The following is a 15,229-nucleotide window of genomic DNA, read 5'->3' as shown; positions in this document are numbered from 1 at the left end:
TAAAAAAAAAAAAAGTTGCTTTTCTTTATGTCTCTGAATTTTAATAAAGTTTGATTAGAATTTTATTTATGCTATTTACATTATTTCAGTTTCTCTAATATAGAATCCTTTGCAATATTTTAAGGGGATGAGGGAATTCTACAGTCAGAGAACTCTATTTCCTGTTGTTTCAGAGCTAGACCTAACAGTATGGAAAAGTGATACAGAGTAGGCTTACTTAAAAATATCAGACTTGTTTGTGGTAAAGAGTGTCTGCATTAAACACCAAAATGTTTTCTAGAAGGAAATCAACTATCTTAAACACCTGTTGGAGTGCTTTTATCTTGGAGCCAGCACCCATGGAGGTGGATTAGGGAAGCCTATACCAGTAACAAAATTTACTGACTGAGTACTAGTTCACCAGTTATAAGCAAAAACCTAGTTTCAATCTACATTGCAGCTTGCATAATTTGAGTAGTCATTTATAAGCTACTGATTATTACATTTGGTCTTCCACAAAAAACCAAACCAAAACAAAACAAAACAAAACAAAAAAAAAAAAAAAAAGAAAAAGAAATTACAGGAAGAGTTAAGTATGTCATGGAATGAAGAAACATAGCTGCATTAAACAGTAATACCTTACCTATGAGACAGCAGTAATTCACTTCAAATATAATCATGTTTCTGTCAGAAGTCAAGGTCTTAAGAAAAGTGTTTTCTAAGATAAAAAATCTTAGAAATCTTACCAGCTAGTATTCCATTACAACTATAAACTGAATTTTTTTTTGTTCTCTTTATAACACAGTCTTACCACTCTGTAATTGTAATCTAATCATCATTGTTATAATATTTATTCCTTTTTATAAACTTATTGTTTCTGCAAAGTACACAGAGCAGATAATGAGTCAAGTTCTTACTGAGTGGCAAAGAGGAGTTTAACTAAGTCCATTTTGGACTGAATTAAGTAATAGAAAATGTAAATAATAGACAGTGATTTTAAAGAGAAATCAGATCAAGAAAAGTTTGTGAAGAACAAAGAGATAGGGAATATACTGAATAATGAATGGAAGAAAAATAAATATAGGGAAACTTAAGAAAAAATGAGAACATGAAAATAGAAGTCATACTTTTTAGATTTAAATTCACCAAGAGGATCTAGGAGACCTAATTTTTGAAGTTTATTCTGAAGCAACTTATAATTACAACTCCTTTTAAGAAAATTGTTGAGGACTAACATTAGAAATAGGTGTTTTCCAAATCACTCAGAAAGACATCCCTATAAAACAAAGGAATGAAATTTGTTATTTAGCAGATACTATCTTCAACTGAGAAGTGATCTACAGAGAAAACTGGAAAGTAAAATATCCAAACTAATATTTTAAGGCTTACAGTAGATTCAAAACAATATTGAAATACAATGACATAAGAACAATAGATTACAAATTATATAGAGGATAGTAGAGAACATTGCTGCTAAAGTTTAGCTTTGTTCAGCTCTGTATCTGAGAAGGTAACATGTCAGTTGGGAAAACTGTGTGTGAGGAAAAATTGTTAAGTTAATCAAATTCATTGGATTAATGTATCTAAATTTTGGAAAAGTCTTATGTGTCTTAAGTATTTCCTGAAGCATTTGCTTAATTTATCCATGGAAAGAATTACTCACTTTTAATAACCTTCAGTAAAAGAACCAGAGAGATCAAGCTTAAACATCTAAATTAGATAACAGGTTTTCTTTCTGGAAGTTTTAGATTAACCAAATTATTTTTACTGACAAGGAAAAAAATTAGCCAAACATTTATTAAAAAATGCTTTTTGAGGCTTTTGAACTTATACATGAATCAGAGTATGATTTCACTTTAGATTTATGTTACACTGGTAAAAATTCTGGTGTTATTAGACTTCTCAAACTTATTTACATGCACAATTGAGACAAAATTACACCAAAGACAAAATTTTTGACCATAAACAAGTGATAAAAGTGGAAGATATAATATAATCCAAAAACAGAGCAGTATTTAACAGTGAAGTAGAACAGTTCCCTCAGTTCATGTAGCTATCTTTTTTTTTTTCTAAGCAAATGCTGATTTGTGGGGTCCAAATGCAGTCTTAAACAAGTACATTTCAAATCAAGTAAACAGTAAATAATGGCTATATTATTTGGCTATAATATTGGAACCCCAGCCAAGTATCTGGTAATGATTTTTTTCAGGAGATACCAACATGTAGCATTTTGCATCGTATATTCAAAGGTATATGAGCTCATGAAGGTGATTTTATCAAAGAAATTGGACTGTCAAGGTATGCTAGTTTCTCAGTAAGTTCACTGTGCCAAGCTTCCTAGAGGAATTTTTAATGGCACCAGCAGGAGGAAGTGTTTCTTTTTGTCAATCCTTCCTTTTCACTGTGAACTTCAAAACTCCCTAGTGAAACTAGAACACAAGAAAAAAATTCATCATATTCCTTAAAATGTTTTAAACTATCAATAAACCATCAGAACATGAGTAGGCTGCTGATTACATAATCAAACTTGCAAAGTATGCATTAAATCTGTTTTTAAAAAGCCCTGTTCACTGACAAATTGTAACTTTTTTTTTTCAAAAATGTAAAATAAAGAGTTACATTAGGACCCAGATAAATTTCTACTCTGTAACAGAGTAATACAGTGGTTATCTTTAGTAAACTGAAGTAATATTGTGTCTCAAAAATGTCAGTATTTTTAGTACATATTACACCAAAAGCATATCTGGAGACTAGAAGTAGTTTAGGGTAAAATATATTCTGATAACTAGTGTGTGGCAAAGCTAACAAATAATGTTAAACCTTTTATATAATACATCTCACAGTATCCATGTGGCGATGCATAGTTATATTGGTTATTCCAAATGAGATTTAACTGATTATTACAGGCAAGTTAAATTTACTTTTCCACACATTTTCCTAGCCATTGTTCTTTTGTTCTAAGAATACAATGGTGTCACCAGCTGGATTAGGTGTTCCTGGTCTGCTGTTCTCAAAAGAATACACTTTATGTTTTTAATTAGATTATTTTGGGATCAGGATGCCCTAAAGCTTTGAGATGGAAAACAAGGAGATGAAAATAAAACAAAGGTACACATGAAAATAAAACAGAGGTATGCATCATAAAAAAAAAAAAAAAAAAAAAAGGTGAGAAGAAAGACCATCTTCTGATACTTAATGAGAGGCTGGGTTAAGATATGCCAAGATGAGCAGATATAGTAGCTGTGAGGACTGGATCAATAGAAGAGACTTTATTGAACAAGGGTCTTAAACAGAAGTCTAAGGTAGCTTTGAAAAATAACAGAAGAAAATTTGGACTCTGCAGATTGGAAGTTGCAAATTGTTCTGAGTCTATTTTGGTACAGAATTCCCATTGCCCTAGGAGTTCCACACAAGGAACAGAATGGCTCTCTGGGCTCAAACACAGCCTTGCTCAATTTATTGTCTATGAAAGAGCATTTGTGCAAAGACTCTCGAAGTCTGTAATCTAAGAAAAAACAAACACACTTTTACTGCAGCAGCTTAGAATTTTTTTGAACATACTTTGTGCAATTTAAGTTGAAAATTTTAAGATGAGGCTGTTGCAATTTAGTTTGTTTCCCTTAAAAAGAACCCTAAAAGTAAAATATATTGCTTAAGCAGCAGGCACCTTCTCCTTTTCAAGCTGCTTCTTATGCCTCAAGCAGGATGCTTATAGTCTGAGCATTTTTATTATACCAAAAAAATTCCAGAACAATGCCAGAGACTCCAGCAGCTGTGAGTCAAAACTAAATATTACATGGGTGGAATTGCCATAGTAACTAACTCAAATAAAACAGATAGAAAAGAAATGAGTCCACTATTCAGTTTATCTTTCACCTGAAGTTTAAGTTGTGATCACTTTCTCTGTTAAAGCTTACTAAAGAATATTATTTATATTATATTATTATTGATCTATTATCCAATAATATAATAATTTCTCTGTTTATAGGCATTTAATATTCCACAGCTATAAATTATATTGTACCAAGAAAGAAGAGACGAACTGGTGTCTGAAAATAAAGAGGCACAAAAAAGTATCACGAGGTCCCTGCTTCACTTCAGAACAGGGTTAAATTCCTCTTCTGTTTGCAGAAGGCAATACACCCTTTGTGGCTTCTGCTAGTCAAGATGGAAAAGCAAGCTAACCACCTTCAACAGCAGGTCCTGGGAAAGCATTGGAAGAGTAGCAGATTGCAAACAGCACAGCTCTGGACCTTCTCATGAGACAACCTTTGAAGTGTGTTGGCTCAGTCAGCAAAGATGTCCTCAGCCAACCTGGACCTCCTCTCCCCAGTGCTCAGGACCCTGTTTCAGACCCCCAGGGCCACTAGTCCCTGTTCTGCCAGCACTACAGCAGTACTGGTCTCCACCCCATCTTTTCTCATCTCCTTTTGCCAAACTTCATCACTTGCTGCACTGGGGGCTGTTGAAGGACCCTGTGCCCCATGGGTGAGGACATGGCCAGTCCTGGGACACCCTCAAGCCTGGCTGCCCAGCTCAGGGGAATTTGCTGGTTCATAACATTCTGAAAAGATTCTGTCACAGAGAAGGTGAACAACAGGGTGGATCATCATGTCCAGCAAGTAATTAACAATAATTCAGTTCAGAAATGGAAGGTGGTTTTTAATGCAGGGTTTTCATTTGGTTTAATTTTGTTCAATGTTTTCACTAATAATCTGGTGAATGTAATAAAAGGTGTGATTATTAAAAATTTACTGGGGCTTACCTAGGGGGAAGGACTACATGTTGGTTGGAAAGCAGCATTATTAATGAAAAGGGTCATAACTGCATTTTACTAAAATTCATTACAAAAAAATGAAAGGATCTGTGCTTAAGTGAAAACGATCAGATAAAGAAAAGGATATGGAACATCAGTCCTTTGGAAAAGAATCTAAAGGCAAGGGTGAAAGAGAGTTGCATTGACCCACATCCAGGTGTAATGTTACTCAGAAGAAGGTAATCATGACACAGGAGTATGTCTGGCAAGACACACAAATGAACATTTTCTGCTTCATCTGGCAGAGTAGAAGACTCGAGATGGGCTGTGGCTACAACACAGGCAGTCTAAAGGAGAGTAATGCAAATGACCAGAGATTTAGAAAACATTAGCTATGAGGAATGTTTTAAAGAGTAGAAATTTCTTCCCCTTTAGAAGACCTGAGGGAGATAATGATAAAAAAACGTAGAGTATGAAAGTCTGTTTTAAAAAAGGGAGAAGGTATTCTATGTCTGTAGGATAAATTGTGACAAGAAACAATGAAGCTGAAAATTTAAACTGTGAAAAGTTAAGAAAAACAGAGTGCTGAGTATTTTGTTTTGAGTCTCTCTGCCACTGAGGTCTTTAGAAATACGCTAGACAGCCATCTGTCAGCAATGATAACATGTATAGTTAATCTTGTCTTCTGGGATGGACTGTCTCTTAGAGACCCTTCCAACAGTTTTTTAACATAGTTATTGCCAAATCCCAGCAGATCTTTAATGGGAACATTGGCAAGATAGTATGTACTGAAGGAGCTGTAAAAGAAATACACAACATCTAGAAATATGGTCTACTGAATTTTCAGATTAATTGTGTAGGACTCTGCACTTAGTTCTTCTTGCTGCTACACTTTGTGAGGAAAAATAAGGCACAGCATGTTATTGGTTTACAATGGTAGCTTTAGGTTTTCTGGAGAAACAGAAATTCAAGCACATTTGAAGGACAAAGAATGTCAGATAAAATGTTTGTTACTGCTACAAACCCCATGACAGAATTTATTTGGAAGTATCAAAGACAACTTCAACGATGCACCGTGAAATCTGAAGACAGGTTCATACCTACTCTATGTTGAATACAGCATTTCTGGGATGAAGGATTTTTAGGGTGTTTTTTTGAACAGTAAAAAAAGAAAAATTTGTGGAAGGAACAGTATTAGAAAATAAACTAAACTTAAAGAAAGGTAAAGCATACAACACAGGAGAGCTGAGTGTTAGTTTTTTGAAGCAACTGGCCATTGAGAGGTCTCTTTCCTTTTTATGTCAAAGGTAAGAAGGCAGATGTCTAAAGTTGGATACCTGCTTCTGCTCTTCTGGTCCTCTGATGAAAGATTTATTAAGTTCTGCAAAACAAAACTAGTACTTTGTTCTGTTTTTTGTTTGTTTGGTTGGTTTTTTTTGGGGGGGTGGGTAAAGGGAGTAGATAATACAGAACTGGAACTGGTTTTGGCATATATATGACTACTTAACTGTGTCCTGTTGAAGTTAAGCTCAAGGGAAGATCTCAATTTGAGAAGGCCAGTGTGAGTCCCACACCAGCTAAATGTTTTACAGGACTGTTTTAACCACATTTGGCAAAGTGAGGTAATGTCATAATGTAGAATAGTGTAGCAATTTACCTAAAAGAACATTTGGTGCCACACTGAAGGACAAATGGACAAGTTACTGTTTAAGTGGCATTGGACAATTTACACAGATTTCTACATCAAAAACTAATTCACCCTGCAACTTGCAAAATTACTTTGAAGGCATTGGTTCAATCAGAAAGCACAGCTACAACAGCAGTGCACAACTGTAATGGTGCTTTATAAATGGCAGAACTGTTGAAAACTCCCATACACGTTGGTCTTAAGGCAAGGGATGGGACACTGGGCAGCAGTTTTTCAGTGTATCAAAAGACCAAATGACACAGCCTATAAGGTTCAGGCATAAAGAGTGCAGAAGGAAATAGCTGGGTTAAAAAAGGCAAAAGCAACAGCCCATGTGTATGGTAAATCTCATTGGAATCAGCAACGTGGCACACAGCCAATGGCAGGACTAAGAATGCTCTGGATACGTGCATCTGATCTGGACAGGTTGTGATTCCAGATGGCCAAAAGACAAATCACATCCAGTTTCAACATTTTAAATGTTTAATTTTATTTAAAAGTCCTAACGGAGCTTTTCTGAGCAGGAAATGGCATGATCACTGCTATGCACAGCTCCAGGTGGGAATGAGTGCATTATTGTCATTTTTATTTTGAGCGAAGTCCTCCTGGTGTGGAGCAGCTGCATGGTCCCTAGGCATCCTGAAAGGTGGCACTCCAACAGGATGTCTGGAAGCACGGCTGGCGTGTCCCAGAAGGGGCTGCTCAAACCAGTTCTGCACAGACGGCTGGGAAAGTGCGAGTTCCCCTGTCGGTCACTAGCGTTCAGAGCGCCAGCTTGGACGCCAGTCTGTCAGAATTTAAACTGCCTTCACAAACGGCATGAACTTTATACATGAGAGGAGTAGGCAGCCTACAAGGGACCCAGCAGGGATGCTTTCCAAAATGATCTAAGGCATTGGAAAAAAAATAAAAGTAAAAAAGGTTTTTATTGTTAACATGAAGTACAGTTTGAAAATGCAAAATATAAAAACTTCATCATTGGATAAGTTTTCTCAAAGCAACTTCCTACCATTCACAGGAGGCACGACCGAGAGTGTAGCAGATATTTAAATTAGTATCATGATCTTAAAAAACCTTAGGGATTTCTTAAAGGGAAAAAGTTATTGAGAAAAACTTATTTGGACTTTGTTCCATACCTTCCTAAATTCTCTAATCATATTCTTCTTCCTACTAATTAAAGGCCAATATACTGCAGTTTAATAACTGTCCACGATTCACTGAGAAAGAGAATGAGCTGTCTTGTTCTACATAAAATCATCCATGAACCTCCATCCCATCATCATTTATTTTTAGAAGTAGGCTTGGCAGCTCCTCTTCTGGGCCTTGCTGGCAGCATTTTATATTTTGCCCCTCTGTGCATTGCACCTTGGACATCACCAGCACAGCGGATGCAGAGCACAGGACATCAGGGCAAAAAAAGGCTTAGAGTCCAAACTATTAAACCTCACCAACTGGCTATGTGTGCCCAAGGAGATTTCTAGAATTATCTTTAATTAGTGGTAACAATACTGTTGTCAGAAAGAAGAGATGGATATGGGTTTTGAAGCCCTTAGCCCCAGATGTGCTTTGCAGCTGGCAGGCAGGTTGAGCACAAAACTTTCTTTGAAAGCCAATAGCTGCTTGTGGAAGGGCTTTGACTTCTCTCTTCATGAGACCTTGGGAGTTTTAAGGCAGCAGGGAATACAGGCTTCAGCTTTCTTGTAGAGGTTTGCTTTAGTGGTTTTATCAGTCTCTAACTTAAGCAGAAGGACATGTCAGAAGGAAGAACATTGCTCTTACATATAATCACAGTATCTCTGTCTGCCTGTGACATAACATTATAGACCCTTTTTTATCTAAGCTAGTCATTGGTAGTTCATTAAATAAAACCAAACTATTCATACCACAGGTTAGAATATTCACTGCCAATGCTGCATAAATACAAACCCACAGGACTGCTTTGAGTACATGGGTCAACCATTCAGTCATATCTGCTAAAGAGCTGTGAAGTAGCAGCAGTGATTTGCCTGCATCCCCTCAGTTACATAAACATAAGCCATGAAAGTCTTACTAGAAGCTCTTTTGCAACAAGTCAACCTCTAAATTAGCTTGTAGATCCATTAGACCCAAAACTTTGTTTATATTAGAACTGCCAGAGAGGTTGTAATTTGCTCTTCTTTTTAGTTATGAATACCATGGATTGCAAGACTAAATAGAACAACACTGAACAATAAATGAAATTAGGGAACAGTTAACATCGATCGGTTCATGTCTGTTGCCAAGGGCAGTCTTGGTGAGCCTAATTTTAAATTCTATTGAACAAATTAATGTGTAATTTCCTTATCACAAACAGTGTCTGATCAGAAGAAGCTTCAAGAGGTAAGGATTGCTAATGGATTATGAAATTGGATCCTAGCCATGGCAATCAGCCTGGAGCTTTGCATCACCATTAATGGACGGTCTATAAGTACAGTGTGAAGAGATAGAACATTGGTCATAGACAATTCTTCATGCTGGGTTTTCTTCATCAATGTTTCTTGTCTTTAGACCATCTCTGCCTTCTTTCAAGACCTTTTTTAAAATGGCATCAGGATTATTTATTTTCTTTACCTCTGGTTTGGTTTTTTTTATTCCCTTGCACTCTTCATCCTTTGGTTTATTTTTAAAGGCACCTAAAATAAATTTGAAGAATTTTATGAATCAGCTGTGTCAGCTTCTGTAGCAGCAGCAAACACAACTACAATTTTTGTGTGACCAGACAAGCATTTGGGTAGGTTTGTGTTCAGGCATGCACACAAAGCTACCCAAATGCTGAACCACCTTATTGTAGCTTATTTGCGATTTAGTGAAGGGAATAGAGCAAATAGGTAAAAAGGGAAGATGCTATTGATTACAGCCTCTTGATACAAAATCAAAATCACCTCTTCATCTTTTTTTTTTAATTTTAAATATGGGACAGAAAAACAATTTTACCAGAAATGCACCTTAAACTGCATGTTGTTATTTTTGTAGTCTATTTGGTTCAACTTGGTTTGTAACTGAAAATTATTTTTGTTCTACTGGCAACCTAAAGGGCTTTAAAATTTCACATGGAAGTTGGACTTTTCATAAACCCTTCAAAATAGTCAATTACATATAACAATTTCTTCAAAGAAACTAATAAACAGGAATGAGTTCCACATTTTTTTTTTTTAGCAGCGTGGTTTTACAAGCACATTTTCACAATATCACCATAAATGTTTATCTTACTACGAAAAGTTAGAGCAATTTTGTTCTCGTTCTGGAGATGTTTGTTGGTTTGTTTCTTTAGTGAGGGCAAAATGCCTTTCTAAATTTCTCAACAGAATCTTAGAAATGGCAGAAGTTTCAGCTCCAATAGAATCCAAACAGAATTATTTGATAAACTGGATACACAAACCCACCTACAAAGAGCAAATAAATGGCAATTTTGACAGAAGCAATCATGGACAGTTATTAAGCTGCAGTATATTGGCCTTTAATTTTAAAAATTGACTCACATAAATCCCTATAAGCAGCATATATCACAGGGCATAACTGTAGGATGAAGGAAAAAAAGGAGAGAGAATACACATGCAGAAATGTGAATGTTGAGGGCTGAGGAGGGAAAGAGCTGTAGAGCACAGAAATGGCTTTGATGCACAATGCAATGATTTGCTTTGATTTTCCTTGTGCTGTATGTTTTCTCTGATCACACTGTAGAACTTGTTCAAGTATCAATATATCTGTTTTGTATTGAGACAATGACCCTATCAGCCAAGCGTGATTCACAGTTCTTATTGAGAAATTAATTTTTGACTTCTCCAGAGAAGGTAGTTTTTGTGATAACATTTTGCTGTGGTGTTATTTTACAAATGCTACATATAATTTACAATTGACCAAATATCTTCTTTACCACTGGTAAATGCTCACTGCCATCCATCAGTATCAAAGGTGTTTTATATACAGTCATAGCTGAGATGCTGAGCAGTATTCTTTGTTAGTAATTCTAAATAACCATATTTTTGATATATGCTTTAAACATATCCCAGAGAGGTATATTGTGTTTAAATAGTATGTGAGATCTGTTCCGTGAATAAAGGAAAAGTATACAAAAGCAATCTTGAAAATTTTCTTACCTGAAAATTATGCCTTCTTAATCCTTCCATCCTCTACAAGTTTAATTTTTCATTGGCTATTATTTCCAGTAATTATTCCTTCAGCTTTCTCTCTAGGACCTCTTTTTTTTCCCTGATATCTCAACATCCAGCTTTGCCAAAAGTTTTGCTTCCTTAATAAACTATTCATTTCTATATATTCTCTCTAAAGTCCTGGTTGTTCTCAATTAATCAAAATTAAATTTCTGGTGATGCATTCTTTGGTTGATTACAGATTAACATCGTTTGGTTCAAGTTAAAAAATCCAAAATTATAGAAGAGAAAACCCCCCACATAGCTAATATGGAAGGATGATGTCCTGTTGAAAGCAAATATCTCATAGTTGGAGAAACTGAAGGTCCCTGAGGCAGAACAGCACAATTATGCATGGAACAAACTCTTTGAGGGAATGGAAAGTACACTAAAATAATTTGTGTAGACATTTGCTAAGCATCAAGGTTTATATTCCTAGTTTCCTAGAATTTCTAAAATAATTCATATCTAGTTGTTCAATAAACAGCTCCTGAATTCACTTAAAAAATTTTGTCTTCACAGAATCACAGAATTCACAGAATAAGCTGAGTTGGATGGGATTTACAAGGATCATCAAGTCTACCTCCTGGCCATTCAGAAGATGACCCCCAAGAGTTACCCAAGAGCATTGTCCAAATGCTGAATAATGTTAGTCTGTTAAGCTGGTGTCCAAATGCTTTTTTAACTCCCTGGGGAGCCTGTTCCAGAGCCCAGCCACCCTCTGAGTGAAGAACCATCCAGCTTAAACCTTCCCTGACAAAACTGCAGGCCATTCTCTCAGGTCCTGTCCCTGGTCACCACAGAGATCAGTGCCCATCCATCCTCCTCCCCTCTCAAGGAAGTTGTAACTGCAGTGAGATCCGCCCTCAATCTCCTCCAGGCTGAACAGACCAAGTGTCCTCAGTCACTCCTCACATGGCTTCTTCTCAAGGCCCTTCACCATCTTTGTTGTCTTCCTTTGAACACTTTTTAATATTTTAATTACTTTTGTATATTGTGGCACCCAAAACTGCCCTCAGCACTCGAGGTGAGGCTGTCCCAGTGCAGAGCAGAGCAGGACAATCCCTCCCTTGCTGATGCTGGGCCTGATGCCCCCACCCAGGGCACGCTGGCCCCCCTGGCTGCCAGGGCACTGCTGATTCATACCCAGCCACCAACTAGGACCCCATCTCCCTTTCCATGGCTCTGCTTTCCAGAATCTCATTCCTCAGTCTGTCCATATGTCCAGGGTTGCCCCATCCCAGGTGCAGAATCAAATGCATGTTCCCTTGTTCAACTTCTTTTGGTTGGTGATTGCCCAGTTCTCTAATTTGTCTCTCTGCAGGGCATTCCTGCCTTCATGGGAGTCAATGGCTCTTCCCAGTTTTGTATAATCTGCAAACTTCCTTGCTATCCCTTCCAGTCCTGCATTGAAATAATTTATGAAGATTTTGAAGAGGATAGGGCCAAAGATGGAGCCCTGTGGAACCCCACTAGTGACAGGTCACTAGTCTGATGTCACTCCATTCACTTTAACCCTTTGTGACCAACCCATGATCCAGTTGCTCCCCCACCCCATGATGTCTTTATCCAGTAGTGTGCTGGACATTTTGTCTGGAAGGATGCTGTGAGAGACAGTGCCAACAGTTTTGCTGAAATCCAGAAACATTACATGAACCGGCTTCCCTTGATCAACTAGGTGAGGTTTTCTTATTGCATAAACCAAAATCAGACTTGATAAGCAGGATCTTCTTCTCATGGAGCTCTGCTGGCTATGACCAGTTACTATGTTGACTGGATAAGGGAAACATTAAAGTCTTAACAAAACCTAGAACAAGGTTCGATCTCAGACAAAATGCAAACTTACCTGGAGCAACCAGTAGTCAGAATACTAAAGACAGAAAAATAATTTGAGCTAATGTACTGTTTTTATACCTTTCCTGCCACACTAAATGCAATGTTTTACAACTGACACAAACACAGCAATTACAATGGTTCTCCCTGCATAAGAATTCAAATTGAAATTGATTATGGATTCCCGAAATTCTTCTAACAAATTTGCACACAACATTTCAGAACAGTTTGGGAAAAATGGAGTACAAATGTATCATTCTTTGCTCCACTAGTACTTAGAAAAAATGTGGTGGGCAAAATTATTAGATCTACTATATGTATTTGTGGAATTTAGCAGTGCACAGAATTCTTATTTCTCTCCACAATAACAGCCTTTGCTGTTGTGTTGGAGTATGAGATGCTCTGATGAACTTGGCAACTTTGCTTGCACAAATGTTCATGTAGAACATATTTATCTATCACAGGGCCACTAATCACAGGTAACAACTTCTACATGTAATCTTACTGAAGTGTTAATACTCAAAATATAACATTCCCAAGTCTATGCTTAGGCAACTCTACATAGCAAAGCTATTACTCAACATCTGTCGTGAGTTTACTGGTTAATTTAAAACAAAAGGAAAAAAAAGCTGTTTGTGGATAACTGATCAGTTTGGAACCAACAACTTGCCACCTGTCCTGTACAAACAGGTCTCAGTAATCTAAGCCACCTTAATGCTACATTGAGACTATCAAAGAAAAAAAAAAAAAAAACACGCTTAAGGGCTAGTTCCTCAGAGGGACAGCATTATAAAGGTCTGAAGTTTCCACAAATTGCTAGCTTAAATTTTCCATACAATGGAAACAAATTAAGTATCAATAATGGGACGTACAGATGCCGCAACATAGCATCTGTACATGCTACATGCTGCTACTTACAGTAATTAATTGAAAATGCTGAGGACAAGTGGCGGGACTAAAAGTTGTTATTTGCCAGGACCAGAGCAAAAAAAGTGCTCTAGCTGATAACTCAGCCACCAGAAATTGCAGTCCTAACTTGGATTGTGGTGTTTTAACAGGCATCCAAAGAAAACAGTAGAATTGTTCCTTTGAGCATCTTCTTCACTGGCCTAACTTGATGTGTGGTCATGTCCACCACTTCCCCATATTGCTTGGTCTCAAGTTATTTTGAGATGATATACCCAGAAAACTTCTCTTTAGAGAAAATGCTTCAACACTTCAGTTATTCTCAAGAATTGCAACCCACATCTGCTGTTAGCCTTTGCAGTGTTCCCCACTGGCCCCTTAAACTGCAAAACCATACAATATTTCTGAACAATGAAACTATAGTGACAGAGTGTGCAGGTGAAAAGGTTTAAATCATTACACACAGGACATAAAGTCCTGACCTGAGTAGCACCACCATTAGCTTGGTATATTCCCAGCATTGTAAGGCTGAAAAGTTAATTTTGGCAGGTTAAGATTACCCAGCAATTGAGCAGAGATGTTGATAATTTCAGCAGAATGGTTGCAGATTAAAATACTTCGAGAAATAAAATATTAGGACCTTTGGGTCCTATGAACTTGTCAAAATATACTCATTGAAGGACTTTAACTGGTTGGCCACCATTCCTCTTCTGAGGACCCAGGCAGAAGAGTGACCAGAAGTGTATGATTCCACCCATCACTACAGGAACCCTCATATTTTGGTTGAAAAGAAGATATATACCATAGTCCCTAGCAAAATGGCAATTCTTTTCATTTTATGCTATTTCTAATCTCTAGGAATACTGTCTGAACATTACAAAAGAAATAATCAGAGACTGAAAAATTCTTGCTGTGTGCTTTCCAAATATGGAAAACTTAACTGAGAAACATAAAACATAAAACATACTAAGCAATTGTTAACTTGCTGGTTTTAACCAGTTTCTTCTGTCATTTCCAGGGTCTTGACAGTATGAATCCCATTCCTGGAGAACAATTGCTCATTATTTTCCTTTATTTTACAGCTGATTCCCATACATCTACAGAGCAATGCAGTTCCTCTAAAATTGTCTTTTGATGTGTATAATAGTTAATGAGTTCTCAAATAAAAACACAGGTGCATTAACCAAGGAGTTTACAAATGCTTTTAATTATATGAACTGGATGCAGAGCACTCAAAAACTGTGACCTTTGGTTCAGGCTCTGAGAATCTCATTACAATAGAAATGTTCCAGCAGCAGCAGCAAACAAGGGTCAGCTTTGTGAAAGATACCTATCAGCAGCTGCTGTCAACAAGTCAAGGCAGAATTAAGTACAGCAGCTAGAGTTTTAGGGTTGGTCTGACCTTGTACTCCTATCTGCATGGTCGCAGGATAAAAAAAGTTGATAATACAAGCATTAAATTATCAGATGCTTCCCTCTAAGCCAGATAGTCCTCTATGCAAACAGGAATAAAATGTGTTATTTACTAAGGTTTCACTAGCATTTAATTGGAAGAAAATTCAAACTATACCTTCATAATGAGGTGAATTTTAAGTTCATATATATATATATATGCCATGATCAAAATTTACATCTCATTATCTTCTCTAAGTTGAGTTTTAGATTGGTTGTATTTTTAGTATGTATCAGGCAGTGCTTGACAGAAGGTGCCATGATGGAGGTGGACATTAAAATATTGTTTATTATGAAGTGTTCACTTTATTGGACAGAAAAGCTTTATAGTTTGCTGGTGGTGAGGTTCTAATGGAACTAAACCTTCTGGAAGATATGGAAATACAGCAACACAAGCTTAATTGAGTAAATTCTAGTATTTTTAGCTTGAGATAAATCTGGATGAAGTCT

At 36.8% G+C, this 15,229-nt stretch overlaps 1 long non-coding RNA gene across 1 annotated transcript in view; it reads left to right on the top strand.

Moving 5' to 3' along the window:
- Positions 1-11,192, top strand: part of LOC110467982 (uncharacterized) — a 67,892-nt gene extending 56,700 nt beyond the window's left edge. The window contains exon 3 of the long non-coding RNA XR_002464963.1: positions 11,111-11,192. This is a non-coding gene — a long non-coding RNA (uncharacterized LOC110467982). The remainder of the gene's footprint in view (positions 1-11,110) is intronic.
- Positions 11,193-15,229: the final 4,037 nt, after the last annotated feature.

The sequence above is a fragment of the Lonchura striata genome, chromosome 3 (genome assembly GCF_046129695.1).
Source record: "Lonchura striata isolate bLonStr1 chromosome 3, bLonStr1.mat, whole genome shotgun sequence".
Classification (NCBI taxonomy): domain Eukaryota; kingdom Metazoa; phylum Chordata; class Aves; order Passeriformes; family Estrildidae; genus Lonchura; species Lonchura striata.
The sequence above is the reverse complement of the archived record's forward strand: the minus strand, read 5'-3'. Positions and strand labels throughout refer to the sequence as shown.